Source organism: Saccopteryx bilineata, chromosome 7 (genome assembly GCF_036850765.1).
Source record: "Saccopteryx bilineata isolate mSacBil1 chromosome 7, mSacBil1_pri_phased_curated, whole genome shotgun sequence".
NCBI lineage: Eukaryota > Metazoa > Chordata > Mammalia > Chiroptera > Emballonuridae > Saccopteryx > Saccopteryx bilineata.
In genome coordinates, this window is record NC_089496.1 from 24,486,794 (window position 1) to 24,505,424 (window position 18,631).

At 40.5% G+C, this 18,631-nt stretch overlaps 1 protein-coding gene across 1 annotated transcript in view; it reads right to left on the reverse strand.

Moving 5' to 3' along the window:
- CALCR (calcitonin receptor) overlaps positions 1 to 13,198 on the reverse strand; it is an 87,958-nt gene extending 74,760 nt beyond the window's left edge. Inside the window, exons 1-2 of the mRNA XM_066239114.1 lie at positions 13,113 to 13,198; positions 12,713 to 12,812 (exon numbers count right to left, since the gene is read on the reverse strand). The gene's annotated coding sequence lies outside the window, so the exon portion shown is untranslated. The remainder of the gene's footprint in view (positions 1 to 12,712; positions 12,813 to 13,112) is intronic.
- Positions 13,199 to 18,631: the final 5,433 nt, after the last annotated feature.

Sequence of the window (18,631 nt, forward strand, 5' to 3'; positions counted from 1 at the left end):
CTTTCTGGGAGGGAAAATTTTAGGCAGGGTCCAAATAAATTCTATAATGTAATGTTTATAAAAGTTTGGGCTTTTCTGCTCAATTGACTTGACTAATTTTTTTATTTAAAGGTTACCTAAACTGACTAGAGTGACGACTGCTCCTCTTGTATTAATGATACTGATCCATCTTCAGAAGCATTCAAGATGAGTTTCTGTGTTAAAGATCAAGTGATCCCCCCCCCCATCCTAAGAGGATTTTTGGCATTTCGGGGGGGGGGTGCTTATAGTTCTTGTTCTGTAATATCTTGAAATTGACAAAGGGCAAACAAGATCCTGAATTTTTTTCGTGAGTTCTTAAAATATAGCATCATATCAAATTGACTGAAGAAATATATTTTTTTTCTTTTTTGTATTTTTCTGAAGCTGGAAACGGGGAGGCAGTCAGACAGACTCCTGCATGCGCCCGACCAGGATCCACCGGGCATGCCCACCAGGGGGCAATGCTCTGCCCATCTGGGGAGTTGCTCTGTTGCAACCAGAGCCAGTCTAGCGCCTGAGGCAGAGGCCAAGGAGCCATCCCCAGCGCCCGGGCCATCTTTTTGCTCCAATGGAGCTTTGGCTGTGGGAGGGGAAGAGAGAGACAGAGAGGGAGAAGAGGGGGAGGGGTGGAGAAGCAGATGGGTGCCTCTCCTGTGTACCCTGGCGGGAATCGTACCCGGGACTTCCGCACGCCAGGCCGATGCTCTACCACTGAGCCAACCGGCCAGGGCCGACTGAAGAAATATTAAGAGTAGATTTTCTTTTCCAACTTGACTAAATAAAAGTTTTTCTTTGTGCTGTATACCTGTGTTTTCCTCCATTCTTTTTCTCCATGAATTTGATGACACTTTTACACAACTTTGGAGGACAAATCCCCTCACTTTCTGGTGCATCCATTTGCTTGTCTCTAGAATGATAACCTACAACTGGAAATATGACCTGATTCCCAGGGAAACTGGATAATCTTGATGTAGCACAGTCAGGTTCTCGATCAATATTCTGTAAAAAGCCCCTAAAACATATTCCTCATTTTTTTTATTACTCTTAAAGTGAGATGTAACTGTGTGTGTGTGTGTGGGGGGGGACTTTAGATTAAAATGTATTACACAACAGAATGCATGAAAAATTTAAAACAGTAAATAAAAGATCTAAAATTAATATTAGAAAAGAAAGTAACCACAGAAATGGTGAATAAATTAAAAATGTAGCAGAGACGGTAAATAAAAACCACTTGCAGGAGGCTCAGCAGTTCGCACGTGGAAGTACACACAGACTTTCCTTTGGGCATCTGAACCCATACCTCCCTCTGCACAAGTCCTCGGCAAGCCAACGGAGTCATCGCTTAGGGAAACGAGACCGTTAGAGCACATGGAAAACAGTAGCCATGCTCTGAAATAGATCTTGGAAACTTTATCATTTCCAAGTGAGTAAATAGGAAACTTGACCATTTTTAGCCCAATTAAAATTCAATGTATTTGTATTTGCCATTTTTAGGCCACTTTTTTTCTTCCGTGTCATTGAAGCCATACATATCATGATTTTCAGATGAATTTTCACATAAGTAATCAAAATATAGTTTTAAAATTCTATTTAAAACCATGTTTTGTAAAGAGTTGTGTTTTGCGTTTGTTTTTGTTTTTTTCTAGGTAGAAAATGCACCTTTAAAATAATAAAACAGTTTTTGTATTTGACTCTGCTTTTTATGAATGAAGTGTCCACTTGTTGGAGCGCCATTTCCTCTTCTGGGCAACCACAGGGCAGAGTGGAATACTGTCAGCATGGGTACATCGCTGATAGCTGCAGAGATGAACATTTACAACCAATATAGAAAACAATTCTCTAAGAAAAAGAGAGAAATCTGCAGATTCGCTGATGAGAGATCTGCAACAATGCAAAACTGGAAGACATTTTACAGTGTAATGACAACACTCTGCAGTTAAAGTACATTGCTAATAAGTACCTGTCCCTTTTAGAGTTTACTTACACGCTGGAGCCAGACCTCCTTGGTTTCCCTTCCGAGTCTGCGGCGGCTTGGCTGTGTGTTCTTCCAGAGGCCACGCACCTCTCTGTGCTTCGGTTTCCTCTTGTGTAACGGGATAATAATAGTACCTACCTGAGAGGACTGCTGTGAGGATTAAATGTATTAAAATCTATATATAACAGGCTTAGAGCAGCACTGGTTCATAGTAAGTGTTGTGTGTTAGCAACTGTTGTCATTATTACCATTACCATCATTGAAATATTTCAATAAATTTATTTTCCTTAAAAGTTTAAAAGTTTACTTTTCTTAAAAACCAGAAATGCTAAGGGACAGAATTGATCAAGTTCCACGTTTGGCTCTGTTTAGATTATGGCCCCGTCACTCCCAACACCATTAACTTAATTTCTAGGAATCTACCATGTACAAGTTGGTTAAAATGCTTCTATTTCAGCTAGTTTTGTATATCATCACTTGAAATACTTATTTAAAAAATCCCATTTGAGCCAAAGAGGCTGTGGAAGGTTCTTTAGCATTTAGACTAAAATCACCTGTTGTAAACTTGGGTGCAGTGTTGCCTTACCACATTCTAGTCCTATTTAGACTTGTGGATATGACACTCACTGGTCAATCCCACCATGAAGTTACATCTAAGGGGAGATTTAAATTATGAGCAAGAAACATCTACCAACTTGCTTCAGTATTTAAAATTCCTGTTATTACTTAACTTTATTTGAGAAAAGGCCAATTTTTCAAAGATTTTCAGCAGGATATTAAGAGTTGGGGTACCACGAGAGGCTCCTATGGTCACATACATTGAGAAATGTTGTAAATAGGACTAGATTAAATCGTCATATTTCTTCATTCATTAAATAGATATTTACTGAGTGCTATAAATGAAGAGAGTTAGCAAGACAGACCTTATGAAATTTACATTTGGATGCAGGTGATAGAAATGAAATGAAACAGACACAAAAAATAAAATGATTCCAAACTGTATTAATTATTACACAGGACATAAACAAGGAGTAGAGAGAGAGATGAACAGGGCAGGAAATACTTTCGAAGTGTGATCCACTCTGAGGTATTGGCATTTAAGCTAAGGCCTGAAGTAGGAGATGCAGCTAGACATGAAAATGAGGGAGGTGGAGGGAAGTGCACGTTTGAAAGGCGTGAGAAGGAAAGAACGTGGTGTCTTCCAGTGACTGGATCCTGATCAGTGTGGTGGAGTGAGTGGCCCAGGGAGATGAGGTTGGAACAGTAGGCTGTGACAGCGAGGTCACAGAGCAATTTGAAGCTCTGGTGAGGGGTGTGTGAGCATGGTCAGAAGCTGTTCTATAGTTGTGAACAGAGAAAAAGTGGTTTACATTTTAGGAGGTCACTTAGGGTGCTTAGCAGAGACTGTGTCCAGGAGGGGCGCGGGGCTGGTGAGAAGGTCAGAGGAGGCTGTTGGAGTGATTCGAATGAGTGGTGATAGCCACTGGGCAACATTGCAGGTGGTGCATATGCAGCAAAACAGGTTTCTCACAGCTTTTAATATGCTTACATGTCGTACAAAACTTTGAGTTCAGGAATAAGCATTTGGAGTGATTTGATCAAAGAACACACATCAGGAAACGCAAGTTCAAGCATCACCACCCGAATCATTGATAATGCAAATATTTTAAAATTATTTTTATTTATTTATTCATTTTTGGGGGGGGGAGAGAGAGAGAGAGAGAGAAGGAGGGGAGGAGCAGGAAGCTTCAACTCCCATATGTGCCTTGACTGGGCAAGCCCAGGGTTTTGAACCGGCGACCTCAGTATTCCAGGTCTATGCTTTTATCCACTGTGCCACCACAGGTCAGGCGATAACGCAGCAAATATTTTTATTTTCCTCAAGGGAATAAGGGCTCAGTCCCCTATTACATTATTTGCAGGCAGCAGAGTTTGTAATAAAAGGGTTAAAAACAAAGCAATTGATTTCGGTGGGCTAGGGGAATTGAGGTAGCGATTGTAGAAAAAACTCAGAGGAGCTTTTGTGCGTAGGAAAGCAGGATTGTGGAATAAATGGGAACACTACCAGTGGCAGAAGCCTGTGAAACTAAGAGAAAAGAAGACACCAGAGATAGGCTCTGCCTGTTGTGCAGTGCAGTCCCACGCGACCCTAATTGACGTGTTCAGCTCTCCTTGTGGTCATAAGTACATTCATACAAACGTTTCTCTGCAAATGCTCCCGATTCCCTGCAACTCTGCAAACCCTTAAGGGAGAGAGCTGGATGTGGTGGGATCAGAAGGTTGGAAATCCTCATGGCAGAAATGTCACCAGCTGGTGGGGAAATACGTCATCTCTGCCTCAGTCTCCTCTTTAGTGCAAGCATTGGACTCCTGATCAATAAGAAGGGTAAAATACTAGTCACCAAGAAAACATATGGCATCACCTCAGGTACGAGGAATGCCTGCCTCTTTAACACATTAAAGCCCAGCTTAGTGAGACGATAATGTCTAGTTTGGCTATTTGTTGATTCCAAGTTGCTACTTCACAAATTTGCTCAGATTAAAATTTTAGTAGCTAAAAAGTAATCCAAGCTTCTCATTAGCTTTCTATTCACTAAAATAGTATATCTGACTTTTTAAAGAATATGTATTTTTCTCATTGGAGGCAATAAAATTATTTTCATTTTGAGAGGGAAACAAAGCAATTAAGTAAAATTCTTATTTTTTCTGAACTGTCTCGGGCAAAGACTCCTCTTTGCTGGGATTTTGCCTTACGCCATCTTTGAGGTCTCTATTACGTTAGGAATGGAAAAGTGTTCTAATACTGTCCTGACCTTTTAGCTCTGTGGTAGGTGCAAGGAACGAGGTGTCAGAGCAATTTACATGATTGTGTTCTCTGTGCTATGAACCTCTTCAAATCGAGCTTAAGAAATCCCATTCGAGTATCTGTAGACACCGGTACCTCTTCTATAATGTGCCTTCGTGCTTAAAAGAATTGTTTGTCAGATGGAAAGTGAGAAACAAATAATTATGCCAAAGTTTGGGTTAATTAATGTATGAGCCAAGTCAATTTCAAATTTAAGTTTGGCTTTCGTGCAATTTGCCTTTCCGGTTCCCCACCGGCCCGGTTTACTGGTGCACACCTCGCGAGAGAGGCCGTTTCATCAAACCGCAAAGCTTTCCTTGCAACATTCTTCTTATCACCGGGAGATTTTTTTTTGTCTGGGGATAAAGTGCTGTTACTTGTAGGTCCCAGGAAAGAATAACTACAGCTTTCATATTAGGCTGACACCAAATTCATATCTTTACAATAAATTCATCTCACATCTACTTAATAGAAATAGATTTTGGTCTGAGATGAATGCTTAGAAGAATTATATGACATTTTACCATTTTACTGCCATGCAGGAAGTTCCTGCTTATGTGCATAGCTACCTAGAATGTGCACTTGATGTATAGAGCAAGCCTGGACTATTTTGAGCTATTTTAAAAGGCTGAGCTCATTTTTAAAAAATTTATCAGTATAGCCATGGCTCCTATAGCCCCATTGAGTTGAGAAGCTGAGCTTAAAGCCTCCAGAAATATTGTCTAAAAAGTCCATAGAAAGGACTCTAATCATTTAATATAATATATATCAATTATAATAAAAACATCTCTAAGTCACTATCAAAATGTCATTTGACTGGTAATGGTATGAGCATGGCCTTTTAGCATCAGGCAAATTTAGATTTGAGTTCTAACTCATTGCTTGGAGAATAACATAAGCTTTCTGAGTCTCCGTTTCTTCATCTATGGAATGGCTTGATGACATCCCATAGGGCTGTCAGAAGTGACTAAACATTGCTGTATCCAGGACACAGTAAGGGATCAATGAATTGGAGCCGTTTTTGTTATTCTTTTAGTTATGGTTCTAAAAATTAGGAAGTATTAACTTGCTGACGATCAGTAATTCAAACAATTTAGAATTAATTGCTTCCAAGTCCATATTAAGAATATGAGATGGAAAGTTCTGTTTGTTTCCTGACTATAAATACCACCTAAGTAGTTTCAGCCTAATTCAAGAGGCAGGGGAGAAGTAGAGGTCTATACTTTGTGATTAAGAAGGTATCAAGGGGCTGATGAAAAAATTGTTCTGCATGCTTAAACTGAATGCTACGTTCTGAATATGTAAGCCATATTTTAAATGCTTGCTAAAGAAAACACAGTTGGCTCCTTAAGCTGACACTGACTAAACTGGAAATAAGAGTTTGGTATAATAAATGTGAATGAATTATTGATTTGGAAGAAGTAGCTGAGAGAAGGGGCCGAATTCTCTGGGGCAACAGTTGATATCTTAAAAGAGGAAAAATGTAATCCTCAATGTGATATAAATGATTTCAGGGGGAAAAAGCACAATATGTATGGCCACATTTAGGGAACTTGAACTCATTTCATTATGAGAAGGTCTCCTGTATATGTATGTGTCTCCTGGAATATGGACTAAATAAAAGTCCTTTTTAATGTAGTAGGAAAATCAAAATGAACAAATATCCACAGTAAAAAGGGGATGATAAAGTGCCATAAAAGAAGTATATGATGGTATTATTTGTGATCCAAAATTGGTTATGTTTACCTGAAAAATTCAGCCGTGCAACTTTTGAGTGCACGGACATTTTGAAAAATATTTGGATTCCGTAACACTGGGATTTCTAGATTGCAATCCTTGCAGGTAGGGGTTTATAAAACCCACATTTTCCCCAATATACTATTATATATAATAAAGAGATTAAGAGCTTGTTTCAATGGATGAATGACAAAAGGGAAAATACTTTATTATACACACACAGGCGTACATGAATGTATCTCTGGAAGCTCTAAGGACAAAGATATTATGATGTGATACTACATCTTGCTTGGAGGGGTCACTGGTTATGCAGGTAAGGCTAAAACCAGGAAGTGGCATGGGAATTAAACTTGAGGGGACAGTGAGATCTCAAGAAGAGGAGATAATGTTAGGGCACCACATCCAGCTGACTGGAATTATTGTGTACAATCAATGTCTCCATTTCCTCACGTATTTATTCCTCAGCCCACTCCCGAAATTGTTCTTAAATCTGACTGTGATCTCACTCCGTCCCCTTCTTGAACTACGTGTAACACCCCATTCAGGTGCCCACTTTCTTCTCCCTGGTGTTCTCAAAATGGCTCCCTCTGTGTTCTTTCCTTTCCTCGAGGTTTTCATCATGACTTTTTTTTCAGCTTGTTTTCTAATTGTTCCTTTTAAAAGCATTGATGTTCCCAGGGTTCTGTCTTAGATGTTGTTTCCTTTTTAATTTTCTGCCTTTGTTTTTCTAACCTTTTCAAAGGTGAGATTCTCCATTCCTACATACTTACATATCCCAAATCTGCATCTCTAGTTCAGAATTCTTTCGTGAGCCACAGATTTCTGTACCAACTTCCATCAAGCATCCTCCCAGGGGTAAGACTAAATGCATCATGTTCTAAATTAAATGCTTTATTCCCCTTCCCGAAAATATTCCTTGTCCAGATTATGTGAATGATATTCACCTCTCCTATTATTTGTGAAAGAAACCTGGAGGGGATCATCTATCAGCCATTTTCAACAATAATCTGTTCTTTCCTTTCTCTCTCTAACAAGGTGAGCCTAATTATTTCCCCCCCCCTGTTACTGAAAAGGTACGCGGCTTCCAGTTCATTTGGAGATCTTTCTTTCAGACTAATATTTCTCCTACGTTTTCACCCAAGTAATCTCCCAGATTGGCACAGCTGATTCTTTCAGTCCCTTACTTTTAATTCCTTCAAGGAAGCCCATTGTCTTCATGATAAAGTGCAAAACTTTCAGCCCTGCAGACACACAAACCCCTTTGTAATCAGTGCCTTGGAGACCTCAGGGCCAACTAAGATAATGGTTATTTCCCCAAATCAGCATGTTGTTTCAAGCCTCTATGGGTTTTTATAGACTGGTGTCCTACCCAGAACACATTTCATCTTTCCCCCTCCTCATCCTGTCTTGTCATTTCAATACTAAATCATGTCCCCTTTAGGGTCATCTTCATTGAAAAGCTTTCCTAATGCCTACCTTGGCGCTGTTCCTGCTTTCGGCTCACGCAGGGCGTTTCTCTGTTGCAGTACTTACCCCATACAGGTGTGTAATTGTCTATAGGTCTGTCTGTTTCCTCCAGTCCTCATAAGGCCAGGGTACTGTAATTTGTCACAGTACCCCCTGACTAGGACATAATAGGCATTTAGTAAATTTATTGAGTTTTAAAATATGAGCCCAAGGTATAAGAGTGAAAATTTGTTGGATGTATCATAGGTGAGTGATGAATGCATTTTGAAGGATAGAGAAAGGTAAGATTTGAAATGCTGAATTCTGAACCACCTGACCAATAAAAGGTAGGGACCGGGACCGGGGTTTGTGGAGAAACTGGCACTCAGGCAAACCAGCTCCACAGCTGAAGCAAAGCCCTTTGCCCAGTCACACACCCCAATTTGGAGTGGAATACAGACAGGTTGACAGGCAAGGGCACAAAGGTTGAAAGAGAAGGGTGGATTCCAAACTTAGAGTCAATTACTGTAGCGTCACAAAGGCTGCGGAACTGGAGTTAGGCAGCTGTTGAGCTTTTCTATTTGTCTTGGATAAGAAAAAAAAGGGGATTATATCCTGAAACATCTTAGATACCAGGCTGAAGAATGGTTGTAAGTCTTCAGTCCCTGGGCAATAATGGTGAACTGAGGATGACAAAATGGGAGCATGGAAAACAAGCCTGACCATGTTGTGTAACAGTGCAGCACAGAGAGGCTGAAGGTGACCGCATGTTAGGAGAATATATTGAATATAAATATTTTGTGAAGGGTAATAAAAGCTTCAACCGGAGGGGGGGGCTGTGAGACTATGAGAATGTAGTGTCCATGGGAAAAATTGGGAGTAGCCTTGACACTTGATGAGAGAAAAGAAAGACAAACATTTGCAAACAGAAATTTTAATGAAATAAAATGGTTAAATATTGATTACAAAAACAACATATTTTACGGAGCCCGGTACTTTATTTATTTGAATATAGCCCAACAGGTGTAGCGTATCTAAGCTATTTCACCAAGAATAGGCTTTTTTTTGTTTGTTTGTTTGTTTGTTTTTAATAACGAGAGGCTTTTCATTTGAACGAAGACAGATATCACGGGTGGGTACCCGGGAGGTATCACGCAGTACCCGGCAGCGGCTCAGGGGAAGAAATGTAGCCATTTCTTGTGAGATCAGAGTTTTGCTGAGTCAGTCCCATATAAGAGACCTTTTAATTGTACTTCTAGATGGACACTTCCTACCCTAAAATTATTTTGCTTTTTATTTAAAAAAAATGTTCCAGACAATACTCTTTTTGGAAAACAGTTCAAGAAAATCACATTACGCATAAATTCCGAAGAGATTTTTTTTTTTTTTTACCAATTCGTCCATCCTAAATTCACCTTGAAAATAAAAATTTAAAGACTATCAGTTTTCTAAACCCATAAAGTATAGCCAGAAACGTATGTAAGTGTTATTTTTGATAGAATTGAAAACGAATACAAATTATTATCAATTGGTTTTATAACCCTCATTATATGGACCTCTGGAATATCATTTTAATACTGAAAAGCACACAGTTGTCACACAAAATAATGCTTTCAGTTATAATTAAAATAAAAGAAAGTTTCATTCCTGGGTGGAATGATTATTTATGAATTGATCATTGTTTATTAGACACAAAATTCTTGAAATTTGGGACATGTCTTATTTTCTGTCAGATCATGCATAATACAATCTCTGGCATATAATAAACAATCAAAAATAATTTTGAATAAATGACATTTAAAAAAATACAACACTTACATAGAACCTACTATGCACCAGTCACCTAGCCAAAGTGATTAATAAATATTAACTCATTTAATTTTCATTAGGAAAACCTCATTTTCCATAGGAAATCAGGGCAGACAGAGGTTAGACTGTTCGTCCCAAATCCCACAGCTTCTTAGAAAATGATGGGGTCAGGTGTAAAACCCGAGCATAGCCGTGCTAGCATCTGTGCTCTTAACCAATGCTGCTTTATTTTAAAATTCTGTCTTAAATTTAAATATATAAAAATATTTACATATATTTTATTAGAGTATTGAATTTAGAACAAAAAGACCTGGGTTCAAACACACATTCAATTTACTTAGTTTGTGGCTTTGAGCAAGTTCATGAACTTAACGGGGCCTTAATTTCCTCATATGTAAATCAGAATAATAGCTAGTCACTCACAAAGCTATTGTTGGCTTTAAATAAATAAATTATGTGAAAATTCTGGAACATAGTCAGCACCCAGGATCTTTTAGTTGGTGTGTCAAGGAGAATGGTATTATTTTTCTCCTTCTTCCCTTTCAAAAGGGTACATATTTACACATTACACACTATGCAAAATGAGGTCAAGTTTTGTAATTCATAAAGTACCATTTCCAACATCTCCTAAAAGTAAACTTAATTTACTAAAGCATTTTTCTAAACAGACAAATAAGCTTAAATTCAATAGATTGTTTTCTGAAGAAAAAAAATTCCCCCCAGAAGCTGTTATAGTTTAAACATCTACCCCCCAAAAAAACCCTCTTTCTTTTAATTATACATTAAGTTATACATTTTTTTAAAAAGAAAAAGCAGTGAGACCGACAACAGAACATACAGTATTTATTTTCATGAAGACCCTCTGACCTCAACAGGACCTCTACCAAAACCAATGGGAACTATCTCAGCCAGTGGGTCCTAATCATGGCTGCACATTACAATCATATTAAAAATATATCCAAATGCAGACCCCTCCTCAAGTATTCTGATTTAATTGGCTTCAGGTAGGGTCTGGGCACCAAAATTTTTTTTGAAATTTCTTATCATTGATTCTAATTTGCAGTCTGAGTTGAGAATAGTGGTTTAGGTTATCATTGAAAATATCACCAGTCTCCTATTTCCATTTTGTTTTTACTCCAATAAAAACCAACAACAGATAATATCTTCATTCATGTTGACATGGAAAGAGTCCGAGAAGTACACCAAGACAGAAATGCCACGGCACTTCTATGCTAAGGTTTAGCTTCATTCTGTAACTGACTGAAGCAAATTCTATCTTTATCTATCTATTGTTATTCATTATCTGGATTTTCAAAAACACAGGAAAATGGGAAACAGAAGTCAAATTTATATCAGCTAATGTCCTTCAACTCCAAGTATCAAAAAACAACACAACTCTAAGATTATTTATATGTTCTCATGATAAAGTTATAATAAGGATTTCATGTTTCCTATGCTCAGTATGTTGGTATGATCAACAAATAATTTTAGAACATTTTATAATATGTCTGAATATTACTCTTGTGGCTTGAACTCCTAAAATTCACTGTAGATCAGAGGCATAGAATCAAAACAAATCCTGGCTGAGAGACGTTTTGAGCTATGTCAAAATACTGAATAGAAACAAATGCCCCCCCCAACCCCAAGAATCCTAACTGCAAAGATGCTTTAAAAATCTAGTCACCTCAGTTCCTCTCATAATGCTAGTAAAGAAAACAAGCAATTTTGAATTTTTAAAGCTGAGTTCTCTAACTGAAAACATAGTAGGCTAGCAACATGCTATTACAAATTATACTTTATAAATTCCACAACACTAAATGCATTCATTCCTACTTCGTCTTTAATGGTAAGCCAAAGTGGTCGAAATGTATAGAATATTTGCTCTCTCTTATCATTTAAGACACACTCAAACTTGGACACTCTGGTATTTAAAGATTAGTTTCAGGAATGACACAGTCACATTTTGGTTTATTTTCAACATGTCACCTTTAATTACGCAATGATTTCAACAAATTGCCTTGAACAGATGACTTGCTTCCCGTTAACTTCAACTTTGGTTATCATGAGGGTCTCTTGAAGGTCTGCAAGTGAATTTCTGACTTCCAGTCTTGCATATACCATATAATATTTGGTTATAGCTTTCAGATAGAACTTAAGTAGATTTGCAGAAGAAAGCCTAAATAATGGGTTAAAATCTATCAGATTGTTGATTTTTGACTTTGATCAAAACAATTCTTGGATCTCAAGAAAAATATGTGTTTTAGGAAGAGGAATGAATTTGTTAGAGCTTTTCTTGATGTCTTTCACCCAGGCTTGGAAAGAGCATCATGAAAAAGAGTACCCTTTTGGAAACTACGCACACAACATATTTTTCCTAATAGGTGTGAAGAATGGCTGCTATGCATAAATGATTGTTGGAAAATAATTCTCTGTAAAACATGACTTAACAAGCAACTCCATTCACCACTGTACTCGTTCCCAATATCCGAAACAGCCATGACACATCACATAGATGCCGACAATGCCAACATGACCTGTTTGTTAAATAACACCTTTTGGGGGGGAAAAAAATCCACCACTTTCAGTCCCATAATTTTCATGCCCAATGACTTGGAGAACAAAACTTTTGAGGAGAAAAAAAAATCATATTAACAACATAAGAAACGCCACCAAAAAATCAGAAGACATTTTAATATGAAATTTTAAATTGTAGCACCTTCCCAGGTAAAGTGTAGGGGCCGAGACTAAGCTGACCCTACATCAGAATCTCAAACACCACAATCAAACAGCAGTTTTTCAACAAAAACGATGTGCCTTGGGCATCGCCACTGTTAACCTCCCTGGGAACATCTCAAAGCTCATTCCCAGACCCTCCTTACCTGGAATACTTTCAGCGGGCGGCTGGGCACAGCTCAGTAGAAGCGAAGGGGACCCTCAGGTGGTGTCTCCAGCCTCAGGAGCTCGGGCTCGGGCGCCGGTCTGCGGAGCAGGAGATGTTAGCTGCAGGGTGAGGCGCAGCCGGAGCGCACCTCCAACCCAGGAAGGTCCGCGGGGCGCGCGGCGCAGCCCACCCAGAATCTGGGGGGCTGCCTTTCCTACTTAGACTTGAGAACAAACAGCATTAGTCCTGAGCCCTTTTTCTCCTGCCCCCCTTCCCGACCTCCTGACACCTTAATTCTGCCTTAAGTGATGCTTTAAACCTCGTCCCAGCTGGCGTTACAGGCTACGAGGCTTTGCTCCAGGCTCCGTTTCCACCTCCCCAGAGCCCAGGAGGCTCACCTTCCCGGTGCCTTGCTTCCCTCGCCCAGCTGTGAGCAGTGCGCAAACTTCTCCTGACTTCGACTTTTATCCTCGTCCGCGCTCCGCTCCACCCCTCCCTCCTCCCCCTCGCTCCCCCCTTAGCTGCAGAGGCGGCGGCTGCGGAATTGATGAGCGTGGCCCCCCCTCCGCCCCCGCAAGCCCTTTCCTGTCCCCGGAGAGGGCGTGGCTAGCAGGAGAGCTCGCTCCTCGGCCCCAGCCCCTTCCCCCGCCCGCCGGTGGGGCTGAGCCCCGGCTGCTGCCCCTGTCCCGGCTGGGACTCCCCCCCCCAACTGGTCCCGGGACCAAAACGTGGCGTAAACACGGGGACCCGAATTAGACCTTGGGTAGGGAGGGGCGGGGGGGGCGGGGGGCGATAGTCTGTTCTGGGAGATTGGTACCCTCCCCGGTGGGTGACAGCTTTCTCGGAGCCCCGTCCCCTCCCCAGACGATGCACATTTGGGAGGGAGGTGAGTTCCCAAAGAACCCACCCAGGAGACTGTGCCACCCCAGCTCCTTCAGCCACTACTAGGGGGACGGCACCACCTGGGAGACTCTGGAGAGGGGCGGTAGTGGGCGAGGTAGTGAAAGTGGGATGGGCATGGGTGGGAAAACGGCTGGCTAGGAGCTGGGTGCGGAGCCGAGGCAGGAGAAGGAGCCCGGAGGCAGGAGGTAAGAAAGGGGTCTGGGGGTCCAGCAAACCCTGGAGAGCGTCCAGTGTTAGGCGAGCTGTCCTGCGCTGGGGGCGCTGGCTGGGTCTGGGGGAGCAGCACCCTCCACTAGGGGTCTGGCAGTGGGCAGAGGAGCCTCGGGGGAGTGAGCACAGAGGAGGGCGTGGGAAGATGGGGGTCTGCAGTTCCAGACTTGGTGTTCGGGACTGAGACATCCCTCACTTCCCTCTTAAAACCCTTGATGCCAGGTGGATCCCGGGACAATCCGAGTCCAAACAAGGCGCATCCCTGGTTGGCAGTAGCACCTTGGGAGGCGGGCAAGTTGTTTCCAAGGACACACAGTCCTTAACATCTGTTAGCACCCCCCGCCCCCATGCTGGGTAGAGCAAGGCAGCAAAGGACACTTTTTCCCTAACTCTATATAAGGGATGTTGGGCTAAGGATGCAGCACCCCGCGCATCCTGGATCTGCAAGGTGGCCATACGCGTCCAGGGTACCCTCACTGTGTGCTTAGCAAAAGAAATAACAGCAACAGCATAATAGGACAAGAAGAAAGGCAGACGGCATGAGCACAGCACACTTCCCGGGCACTCAGGAGACAGAGGTGCCCTGTGAATGGGACTGCAACCTGAACCCATCAGGTCTCTGATTTTTACCTGGAGACATCTATTACTATAGGCAAAAGGTGCATGTGCGTCTGCCCAAAGGGGAGCTCCTGCTCTCATCCCAGGGCAATCTCAGGGGCTCCTAATTTGTGTGATTAGGGGCTTTCAGGGGACCTAACAGAGGACAGAATCAAGGGACAGAGCAGCTCTCCCACCAGACCTTCCAGGGGTTTTGTTTTTCCAGTCTCTGTCTTCCCTCCATAATCCCCCCCTTCCCTGCCACCTCCAGTCTGGTGACTTAGAGGGCTGCTTGTGACTCACCGTCCATTCAAACCCTACAGCACCACCCCACTGCAGGGGAACATGCTACCCTCCCTTTATTCTGGAGCTCTAAGTGGGAATGTTGTTAGCAGTAATAAAAAAAAAAATGGCTAGGAAAAAATCTGGGCAATGAGGAGAGGATTTTGCAAAGAAACACACACACACACACACACACACACACACACACACACTAACACAAACAAAACCGGTAGGAGAAACCTAATTGTAGGATTTAGCTATGAATATTTACTCTGTGCTTTGACAGCGTCCTGAGTTCATAGCTCCCTGCTTCTCGGCTGTTGCTGACCAGCCAACACCTGACCATGCCATCCTTGAAGAATTCTCCTTCAGAACATTCATTACCCTGTTTTTGGGCGGGGGAGGGCAAACCAGCAGAGAATTATTAATGTTCTTTGAGAATCGCCTAGGGTCGACTGCTGGGGGCCAAACATTGAGATTTTCCCTACAGTAGCCCAAATCATGGAAATAACATTGAATCAGGAGGTTTTTGCAGAGTGGAGGGTGCTGCAGTCCTCTGTGCTGTGGGACAGAGCTAGCAGAAGGAGGTTTTTCTGGGGTGGAGGTTAATCCTAGGGCATCCTACATCTCTGATTGATAACCAGGAATCTGAGAGCAGGATGGGCTTGGTTCCGTAAAGCTACTAAAGATGTGCAGGACACAGCCCTTAACCGAGACAAAACAAAGTCTCAAAATTAGTGAGACAAAAAGGCATGTGTGTATTATAAACCTTAAACTGTGCGTGGTATAAGTACAAGAGATCCAGACTGATTAAAGTGCTAATTGTGTTGGAGGCATCATTAGAGAGAAATCTCTGTAAGCAGATGACTTCAGGGAAGGTGATATAGTAGAAGTGGGATCAGGGAATGGGACTCTTTGGTCTCTTCAGAGGATAAAATTAACTTTGTCAGCAACAGACATTTATTGAACACCAAAGGGTTTTTGCACCTGTTAGAACTACTTGGCGTTTACAGATACGGTATTTAACTCTTGCTGACTTACTATCAAAATATAATATTTTCTATGTAGAAACAGTATTGTAGATCCTTGGAAGGTGAATGTTAACCTGGGGTGGTCTGGTAAGGAATTGGCAGTATTTTTGGAAATGAAGATGACCCAGTTGTGGATTCTGAATCAATTTAGTGAACACAGCTACATTTAAAAAAATGAGTGGAGTAGAATAGAAAATAGTAAAGTTAATTTTTTTATGACAAGTGTGAGCATGATTTCTTGAAACTTGTGTTTCTTCTATATATAGGGTTATACAAAGATGCAAAGTATAGTATATTTCTTTCTGTGACTCAATTTGAAAGTATCCTAAGATACCTGGTTATAACAAGCCACTCTTCAAATAGAATGCCTTGTATTTGCAAATAAATCTTTCAATAAAATTAGTTAATCAAAGAGGCACTTAGAAAATAAACATCTTAAAATGTGGCAATCGTACATTTCTGATATTTTCAGATTACTTATGACTAAAATTCTCTGTCTTTATGAGACTTTAACCCCTGTTCATCGTTAAAACCAACAACAACAACCAAAACATTGCCTATTTGCAGATATTAATTGAGAGAGAATCTGTTGTAGAACCTGTCTCTCATGTTCGGCTACTAAAAAGCAGCCTTTTGATGTAAACTCCACTTTGGTTCTCAAAACCGTTATTCTCTTTGCCGAGGAAGTAAAGTTGAAGTCCTGAGACTAACAAAGGGAAGGTTGAGTGACCTCTCAGCTCCGTCTCCCCAGAACAAGGTTTACTCATCTGCAAAGCCAGTATTTGAACCACTTTACTGCTATTTATGATCCTAGAATCCAGTGACGTTTTGAAGTGCAGTGAGTGGAAGGAAAATGTGTTCTTAAAAATGAACTCTACTAAAACTTATCCTTTTTTATATAAGATACTGTAAGGAAAGATCACATTTTAGAGGGACTTTAAAAAGTCATTTAGTTCTACTTGGAAGAAAGTCACTTATCAGGTTAAATAAATTAGTTCTTTTTCTTTTAAAAAGGATTTTAGAGAAAAAATATCTCGACTCTGTCAGAAACCCAATACCTACCCTTAATTAACTCCCCAATCAGCAAAGTTTTCCTTGCATTAAAAATCAGGCTAATTCCTCATACGTATCTGTCAGCAATTTAATGCATATATAACATTACCTTATGTCACAGCACACTGTCCTAGTCACCCAAAGCGGTCCCAAAATAAATAATAGGCAGCTTCTACTCTCAAGAAGCCCACAATCTACTTGAGGACGTTTCTTTTTTCCTCTTGTAACCTCCTTCCAAATAGACAACAGCTGGTGATTATCCTATACATAATTACCCTTCACAGATTAAGAGACCTCATCATGACAGAGAGAACAACGATCCACTGTGATGTAAAATGAATATTTTCATTTTGAAACAATTTGAACTTCTTAATAGATTAAGCTCTATCAAGGGTAGTCTTTTGCTTCGATTTTCCACCTCCATTATAGAAACAGGAGCTGATGCACTTAGAAGTCTCTCTTCCGTCGTCATCTTTCAGAAGTGACGAGACATTCTGTAGAGAAACACAGGTTTCTCTACAGAATGTCACCTAGCAGGGAAACAACAAGGTCTGCTTAAACTAGAAAGTGTCTTTCCAGATTGTACTTCCATAAACTGTACTTGGGTTAACTCTTAACTTTATAAATAAATAACTCAGGCCCGGAGGGGATGGTGGTGGCATACAGCAGTAAGTGGCAGTAGAAACTAATTGCTCTCTCTCTGATAAAATTGGGAAATAGCCAGATATTCCTTAAGGTTTTAGAAAGAATTCTGGAGGAAAATCCAGGAATGAGGAGAAAAACTCCAGAAGCAAATGGATGCATGCATTTATGTATTGCTTTATTTAATAAACAATGACCGACAGATTTAAAAGTTTACGTTCTAGTGGAAGAATGGAAATAGGTGCTAGAGTAAGAAATAAGTTGTTAATTTCAGATATTGACAAGGATATGAAACCATGGACGGAGGATGGTGAGGCAGGCATGGGTGCTGCTGCCCTAGGTGCTAGGAGACGGCCTTTCTGGAGCTGAGATGTGAAAGAGAAGGAGCCGGCTATTCCGAGGGAGCTCAGAAAAAAATCGCATACAGTGATACTTCATCCCTATTAAAGGAAAATAAATGTCGCTTGGTTCAGGAATCTATTCTTTTTGTGATTGTGTGTAGGTGTGTGTGCATTTATAACAGGCTTTCTGTAATTTGCTCATGTTTATTTAGTCTGCTCAGGAATCTGGGAGATGGGAGGTATCGGGCTTGCAGTAAGAGACAGGTAGTGGTAATTTTCATTACTTTCGGAGCTGGGACAGATGATGTTAAATTAGGAGAGAAATCTCTCATGACATTAGCCCTTCAGCTTGCGTTGTCTCAGTCTTTTGTCAGAGTGCTAAAATCCAAGGCAATTTACAACGTTACTCAGAACTAATGTAAAACTTGTCTTTAATACCTAGGACTCTTCGTTTTCCTGTTTCTGATTAAAAATCAATAGCTTTATTGAACTCTTACCACCTACTATATTCTATGCATTTTACTAAGTGCTTTAATACATTATTTCATTTTAAGTCTATGAAGTAGGTACAATTAATATCCCCATTATAAAGATGTAGAGAATGATGCTTAATGAGTTAAATGATTTGACAAAGGAGCCCAGATTCTTTCATAGATAATATGTATTAGATTGACTCTTAGAATAAATATATATAATATTTAACTGACCTTGGTTTAGTAATTACTCAGCAAAAATATCTGTATCTATTTATCTATCTATCTATATCAATCTATAGATAGATAGAGATAATAATGAGACATAAGATTATTTCCATTGGCAATTTTATACAGATATACATATTTGTAAATGACAGCCAAA